Source organism: Mandrillus leucophaeus, unplaced genomic scaffold (assembly GCF_000951045.1).
Source record: "Mandrillus leucophaeus isolate KB7577 unplaced genomic scaffold, Mleu.le_1.0 Scaffold283, whole genome shotgun sequence".
Taxonomy (NCBI): domain Eukaryota; kingdom Metazoa; phylum Chordata; class Mammalia; order Primates; family Cercopithecidae; genus Mandrillus; species Mandrillus leucophaeus.
Window position 1 is genome coordinate 3095309 of NW_012102954.1, and position 8304 is coordinate 3103612.

The 8304-nt window shown below is 37.2% G+C and overlaps 1 protein-coding gene across 1 annotated transcript in view; it reads left to right on the forward strand.

Annotated features, from left to right (window-relative positions):
* The window catches only part of ARHGAP24 (Rho GTPase activating protein 24), a 94665-nt gene that overhangs the window by 19035 nt on the left and 67326 nt on the right, over positions 1 to 8304 (forward strand).

Sequence of the window (8304 nt, forward strand, 5' to 3'; positions counted from 1 at the left end):
TGTCATGTAGGAAGTAAAATAACAGAAAATAGCCTTCTTTCAAGTTTCTGTAACTGAATAAAAGACAAAACTGCATGAAAAGTCTCAAGAAAAGGAGTGAACTGGCCGGGCGTGGTGGCTCATGCCTGTAATCCCAGCACTTTCGGAGGCCCAGGCGGGCAGATCACAATGCCAGGAGTTCCAGTCCAGTCTGGCCAACACAGTGAAACTCCGTCTCTACTAAAAATACAAAAAAAAAAATTAGCCAGGTGTGGTGGTATGCGCCTGTAATCCCAGCTCAAGAGGCTGAGGCAGGAGAATGGCATGAACCCGGGAGGAAGAGGTTGCAGTGAACCGAGGTCCAGCCCAGGGGCTAGTGTGAGACTCCATCTCAAAAACAAAACAAAACAAAACCAAAACCAAACAAACAAAACAAAGAGTGACCTGAGCCAAAAATGACCCTCCACTTTTACAAACCATTTTGTCTTCCTGAAAGACATGACCTATAAATGACCGAGTATGAACAGTATCTTTACACTTCTTTCTTTCCTTGATTTGTTTCCGGGTTTCAGGTAAGAGGTAAAGGGTCAGAAGGAAGAGAGCGGCTAGTAGATGCTGGAAAGGAGAGCAGTAGGCCAAGTCAAGTAAGTACAGAAGTACAGCATTTTTTATTTATTTTTTTATTTTCTTTCTAAGACAGAGTCTGGCTCTGACCCCCAGGCTGGAATGCAGTGGTGCGACCTCGGCTCACTGCAAGCTCCGCCTCCCGGGTTCACGCGATTCTCCTGTCTCAGCCTCTAGCTGGGACTACAGGCGGCCTCCACCACGCCCGGCTAATTTTTTTGTATTTGTAGTAGGGACGGGGTTTCACCGTGTGAGCCAGGATGAGTCTCAATCTCCTGACCTCGTGATCCGCCCGTCTTGGCCTCCCAAAGTGCTGGGATTACAGGCGTGAGCCACTGGGCCTGGCCCACAAAAAAATTATTATTATTAATCAGAAATTACAGGATATAGGGGAGATTGGTTAATAGTAGTGTGTCTATTTTTAACAATGTATCAGAATGTAATACTCTATAGCATGGCAGGCGTTAAAAGCTTTTTCTGATGCCTAGATAGAAGTAGACAGAGGCATGAGAATGATTCAGTGCTCAGCTGTTTCTCCTTAGCTGTAATTTATGACTGACAGCATTATTTCTCTTGGATAGTGAAAGAAAATTTTAATCTTTTTATAGTACCACATATTGTATAGAATTTGTTTGTGTCTAATTTTGACTCTGTAGCTCCCCAAACCCTAGAGAACATGTGAAGTAGCTAGCCTACTCTTATCCTTGTCATGAGATTTTCATCTTTTATCTTAAATAGAATAGCGAACTCTTTCTTTCAGTGAAGGACTTTTCCTCTATTAGTCACACTCAGTAGTTACAAAGTTCTCTTTTCTTTTATACAAATGCCAACATTTTTGTAACTTTTTGGCTTATGAAGAGTGCATTTTAGAGTTACCAGGAACCATGAAAGGGAAGATACCATTGGTGTTTATTTACTGAGATTTAATAGGAGAGTCATTAATGTGGCATTTTCACCCTTTTCCTGCCGAAATCTGGGAGAGCTTTTGGTTGCATATGCCTTTCAGGCTTAGCATTTGTAAAACAGGAACAGCTTGTGACTTTTACCATAGGACAGGGCTTTCAGCAGAAATAGGTCTATCACAATTACTGTGAATATGTGCACAGGAATCCTTGCTATGGTGGGAATATTTATTTGTTTACTTTTCATAACCAACAGCAAACAACCCTTCTCTTGAAGAAGTATATTTCTCCTCTGGATTTTGAGAAAATTTTAACCTTTTGCATGATGTATATAGATCACCTTTTGACCACAAATATATGTCACATCACATTGGACAGGTTTCAAATCACAACCATGAAGTTCAACAACATACTGATAAAAATGGCCATGCAACAATGTGAAGATTAACATGTAGCAAGATCCAGGGTATATTAAGTTGTAATAATAAAAAAGGCACAGCCTTAGGTGCCCCATAGTTCATAGTTTGCACCACATTTTCACACAAGTTTTGTAGATGTCTAACTACAGACACTAGCACACATACTTTGGTGACAAGTCAAAAACCTTTTGGGAAATTAATATTACCCAAATGTGTTTTGGTGAAAGTCTGTCCTTCCTGAGAAAAGTCCTGCCAACAAAATGTAGAGAAATGAGTATGAAATTTAGGAATGAACAAAAAAAGAAGTCATTTTGTGACGTTTACAAGTGGACAAGGAAGGACGTCATTTTGGGCAAAGGGAACCCACATGCAAAACCGTGTTATGAGAATATTAGGTATCTGGCAAATGTCCCAGAGTTTCGTGTGAATTTGTACGCTGTTGATAAAGAGGAAGGAATGGAATCAGGAAATATGAAACGGTTAGAATGATTAAACTTGGTGACTAACAGAAGTAGTAAGGAAGAAAGGATTGGACATATCCTAACCAACGGAGCTTATTAGTCACAGATGTTGGTGAATAAATCCCACCATGCCCTGTCTATTCCTGACAAGCGCAATCAAGGTACGAAATCATGTGCTTTGGTGAGACCTAGAGATAAAGTTTCATGTTTCAGTTCTGTCAAAATGCTCTGTGTAACACTGGGAAAACAACTGCTGTGAGCTTTAAATTCAGCATCTAGAAAATAATATTTATTTCTCAGAAATTTTGTAAAGATTAACTGTGAGAGAAGTCACTTTGAAATAATTATGTAAATGCAAAATATGGTATCTTGTTGTCCACTGCTACTAATTGTTAACATTAAAAATGTATATCTGCAAAACCAGTTCTTCTATGTTAAATTAAGAAATTCAGCACCGGCCAGGCATAGTGGCTCCTGCCTGTAATCCCAGCACTTTGGGAGGCTGAGGTAGGTGGATCACCTGAGGTCAGGAGTTCAAGACCAGCCTGACCAACCTGGTAAAATCACCTTTCTACTAAAAGTGCAAAACATGGTGGTACATGCCTGTAATCCTAGCTACATGGGAGAATGAGGCAGGAGAATTGCTTGAATCTGGGAGGCAGAGGTTGCAGTGAGCCAAGATCACGCCCATTACACTCCAGTCTAGGCGACAAGAGCAAAACTCAGTCTGAAAAAAAAAAAAACAAACAAACAAACAAAACAAAACCAAACAAAACATCGAAGGAACTTCAAGGGAAATCTTACATCAGTCTGAAAAAAAAAAAAAAAAAAGAAAAAGAAGTGCAGCATCATGTCCCTAATTTTTTAGTTATACTGTTGCAACAGCCTTTGAACACATGGCAGTTTTGCCAGATTTGGGTCTCCCTCAGTGTTCAATTTCCTTCTCCATCTTTTAAGTTTCTATTCTAAATAAAACAAGAGGTAATTATGGTTGAGTTCCTTTTTCTCTTAAGTTGGTTAATAAAAAGTGTAGAGTCCTTTATGCAAGCAAAATAAATGCACAAGCTAATAGTTTATTTTCTTTTCTTTGGTAACAAGAACCAGGAGATTTTTGTGAGGAAACAAAATACTTGTTTGCGAAGAATCTGTGATACTGTGTCAAAGGTGACTAATATCTTGAATCTCATCCAGACACCTACTACAGGGGAATTAAGAACACAGTAAAATAATGGCCATCTTTTATACATGGGTTGGCCTCTAACATCAAATTGTGATGTGGCTTGTGGAGTAGTGGGCTGCGCTTGGCCACACTAGTTTTGTGTGTGCTTTCCTTGCTCCTTTAAGCCAACACTAGAGAGAAAGCAGACTGAATAGTTGTGTTGCTATCTTCTCTGTGACCTACTTACTTTGGTATTCTAAATTTTTCAATTATGTTAATGGAAAAAGGAAGAGAGCCCTAGAAGAGAGTGACCTGTGCCCTATTTGTGAGCTCAGCCTCATGCTGAACAGCCCTAACTCGCCACCCCAAATGGGGAAATCCATAAGCCTGTGTAGTTGTCTTAGCCACAAGGAAGTGAGGAGACCAAAGACAGTCTTTCTCTCCCAAAACCTAGAGAAGAATTAGAATTGTGGGGAATTGATCCCAGGAATCTACATTCTAACAGATTGCTCAAGTAAGCCTTCTCTACACTAAACTTCAAGAATATTTTTGAAAAATTTCACCATCTTTTATGATCCTTGTATTAGTAAATTAAATGTAGCCTTAATAATCAATAAGCACTTATCCACACTTATAAGAAAATGAAAGTTCCCTCTAAAAGCAAAGGAACGAATTAAGAACGTATTTTCAAATATTGTCATACATTTATTTTTTCTTTTATTTGCTTCAGACAACTTAGAATTTCACTATATAAACTAGTGCCATCCATGAGATCAGAGAAGAAACCTTACAGTTAAGCTCCTCACACTTATTCCACAGCTTATTCTTATTTATAATGAGCTTATTGTTGTTTGCTTAGTAGTTATTACTAAGGGGTTATTACTTTCATTAGACCTTGCTTAGAATGTCTTCAAACTTAAATTATATATATTGTTTTAGAGTGAGAACATATACCAACATTTGAAAGAATATATAAATATGTATTTGGTAATGGCAACATTGCTAAAATAAATGTATGACCTTCTAAGTGACTGGTCTAAAAAGGGCATTGATGATAGGTTTAGTTCATATTGGAATTTCAAGCCTCTAGTTTTGTAAACAATCTTCCTATTTGATTTCAATGTTAATGAAATTCTCTGCTTTAAAATCATTCAGAAGATAGCATATACTGTCACTAGCAAGCATTCACATGGCTTTAAGTGGGAGAGAAATACTAGATGAAAACTAGAAAGCCTTTATCGCCACTTCCTTTCCTGTTTTCCACTTGTCTTTGGTGATGATTCAAGGTCTAAATATTTGAAACTATGAAAAATTAAGAATATTCTCCAGAGGTTCAAATGAAGAGAGCTCCTACCTAGCCTGCAGCTTTGGTTGAGGCCAGGATTGGCTCCTAGAATATTAGCTACTATGACTATCTTTCATTATCACCTCTTAGAGGAGGGAACCATTAAACAACGAAGAACAAACCAGAATAAGACAAAGAAACAGTTGGCTTAAAGATGACTGCTGAAGAAGAAATGTGCATAGAGATTCATCTAGGTCTATGCTGTTCCCTGTGGTAGTCACAGCTAATGATCATATGCATTGAGGTTAGTATGAATGAGGAACAGAGCTTTTAATTTAAGTTTCTAACTTTAATTTTAATGAATGTATATTTAAGTTTAATAATTGGTACTATTTTTAATTGTTGGAAAAAAATTTAAGCTTTTTTGGGGAACAACTCACCTCTGGAGATCTACTTTTTAAACTGTAAATTTTATGAAGCCTAATACCAATTAAGTATTTGTGATAAAATTTAGCATCCAAATTGAGATGTACTGGAAATGTAAAATACACACTAGATTTTTAAGACATAGTATAAAAAAAAATATAAAATTTTCCCTAATGTTTTAAAGTATGTTTACATGTTGAAATGATATATTTTGAGTGTGTTGGGTTTAAAATATGTTATTAAGATTAATTTCACCCATTTCTTTTTACTTTTTTAATGTAGATACTAGAAAATTTTAAATGTGGTTTCTATTATATTCTTGTGGGACAGTACTCATCCAGATGCTTATGAAAGCCCAGATTTCTATAGTGCTGGAAACCGAGAAGTCTGGTGTTCCCTGGTATTCATTTCAATGCCATGGCTCTACAAGGGAATAAATATGTATTAATCAGTGGTGAAATATATCCTTGGAAAATAATTTGAAAACTTTATTACTGAGAATATAGATTATTAACTAAATGGTAATAGTACTATCCTAATAAGTGCCAACTCATCAAAACAACTAGGGATATTCAGAGTGAGGACTGTATAAATGTTTACCAAAATGTTTTTCTTGTTCCAGATTTCCTTCTTATAACTTTTAAGGTAATTTATTTTAGTCAGGATTAACTAAGCAAAATATGTGGTTATAATTATATCACATGATGCATATAAATTAAGCAATAACTATGAATCATCTCAGATGTGGAATGTTCATGGCCTCAGAGTGGAATACGGGAACTCATAAGACTTTTTTATTATTATGATACTTTAAGTTCTAGGTATATGTGCATAACGTGCAGGTTTGTTACATAGGTATACATGTGCCATGTTGGTTTGCTGCACCCATCCACTCGTCATTTACATTAGGTATTTCTCCTAATGCTATCCCTCCCCCAGCCTCCCACCCCCACAGGCCCTGGTGTGTGATGTTCCCCACCCTGTGTCCAAGTGTTCTCATTGTTCAGTTCCCACCTATTAGTGAGAACATGCGGTGTTTGGTTTTCTCTCCTTGTGATAGTTTGCTGAGAATGATGGTCTCCAGCTTCATCCATGTTGCTGCAAAGATATGAACTCATCCTTTTTTATGTCTGCATAGTATTTCATGGTGTGTATTTACCACATTTTCTTAATCCAGTCTATCACTGATGGACATTTGGGTTGGTTCCAAGTCTTTGCTATTGTGAATAGTGCCACAATAAACATATGTGTGCATGTGTCTTTATAGTAGCATAATTTATAATCCTTTGGATATATACCCAGTAATGGGATGGCTGGGTCAAATGGTATTGCTAGTTCTAGATCCTCGAGGAATCGCCACACTGTCTTCCACAATGGTTGAACTAATTTACACTCCCACCAACAGTGTAAATGCACTCATATTTCTCCACATCCTCTGCAGCATCTGTTGTTTCCTGACTTTTTGATGATCACCATTCTAACTGGTGTGAGATGGTATCTCATTGTGGTTTTGATTTGCATTTCTGTAATGACCAGTGATGATGAGCATTTTTTCATGTGTCTAGTGGCTGCATAAATATCTTCTTTTGAGAAGTGTCTGTTCATATTCTTTGCCCACTTTTTGATGGGGTTGTTTGTTTTTTTCTTATAAATTTGTTTAGGTTCTTTGTAGAATTTGGATATTAGCCCTTTGTCAGATAGGTAGATTGCAAAACTTTTCTCCCATTCTGTAGGTTGCCTGTTCACTCTGATGGTAGTTTCTTTTGCCATGCAGAAGCTCTTTATTTAATTAGACCTCATTTGTCTATTTTGGCTTTTGTTGCTATTGCTTTTGGTGTTTTAGTCATGAAGTCTTTGCCCATGTCTATGTCCTGAATGATATTGCCTAGGTTTTTTTTCGGTTTTAGGTCTAACACTTAAGTCTTTAATCCATCTTGAATTAATTTTTGTGTAAGGTGTAAGGAAGGGATCCAGTTTCAGCTTTCTACATATGGCTAGCCAGTTTTCCCAGCACCATTTATTAAATAGGGAATCCTTTCCCCATTTCTTGTTTTTGTCAGGTGTGTCAAAGATCAGATGGTTGTAGATGTATGGTGTTATTTCTGAGGCCTCTGTTCTGTTCTATTGGTCTATATATCTGTTTTGGTGCCAATACCATGTTATTTTGGTTACAGTAGCCTTGTAGTATAGTTTGAAGTCAGATAGTGTGATGCCTCCACCTTTGTTCTTTTTGCTTACGATTGTCCTGGCAATGCGGGCTCTTTTTTGGTTCCGTATGAACTTTAAGGTAGTTTTTTCCAGTTGTGTGAAGAAAGTCATTGGTAGCTTGATGGGGATGGCATTGAATCTATAAATTACCTTGGGCAGTATGCCCATTTTCATGATATTGATTCTTCCTATCCATGAGCATGGAATGTTCTTCCATTTGTTTGTGTCCTCTTTTGTTTCTTTGGGCAGTGGTTTGTAATTCTCCTTGAAGAGGTCCTTCACATCCCTTGTAAGTTGGATTCCTAGGTATTTTATTCTCTTTGTAGTAATTGTGAATAGGAATTCACTCATGATTTGGCTCTCTGTTTGTCTGTTATTGGTGTATAGGAATGCTTGTGATTTTTACACATAGATTTTGTACCCTGAGATGTTGCTGAAGTTCCTTATCAGCTTAAGGAGATTTTGGGCTTAGAAGATGGGGTTTTCTAAACATAGAATCATGTCATCTGCATACAGGGACAATTTAACTTCCTCTTTTCCTAATTGAATACCCTTTATTTCTTTATCTTGCCTGATTTTCCTGATCAGAACTTCCAACACTGTGTTGAATAGGAGTGGTGAGAGAGGCCATCCTTGTCTTGTGCCGGTTTTCAAAGGGAATGCTTCAAATTTTTGCCCATTCAGTATGATATTGGCTTTGGGTTTGTCATAAATAGCTCTTATTATTTTGAGATACGTCCCATCAATACCTAGTTTATTGAGAGTTTTTAGCATGAAGTGCTGTTGAATTTTGTTGAAGGCCTTTTCTGTATCTATTGAGATAATCATGTGGTTTTTGTCA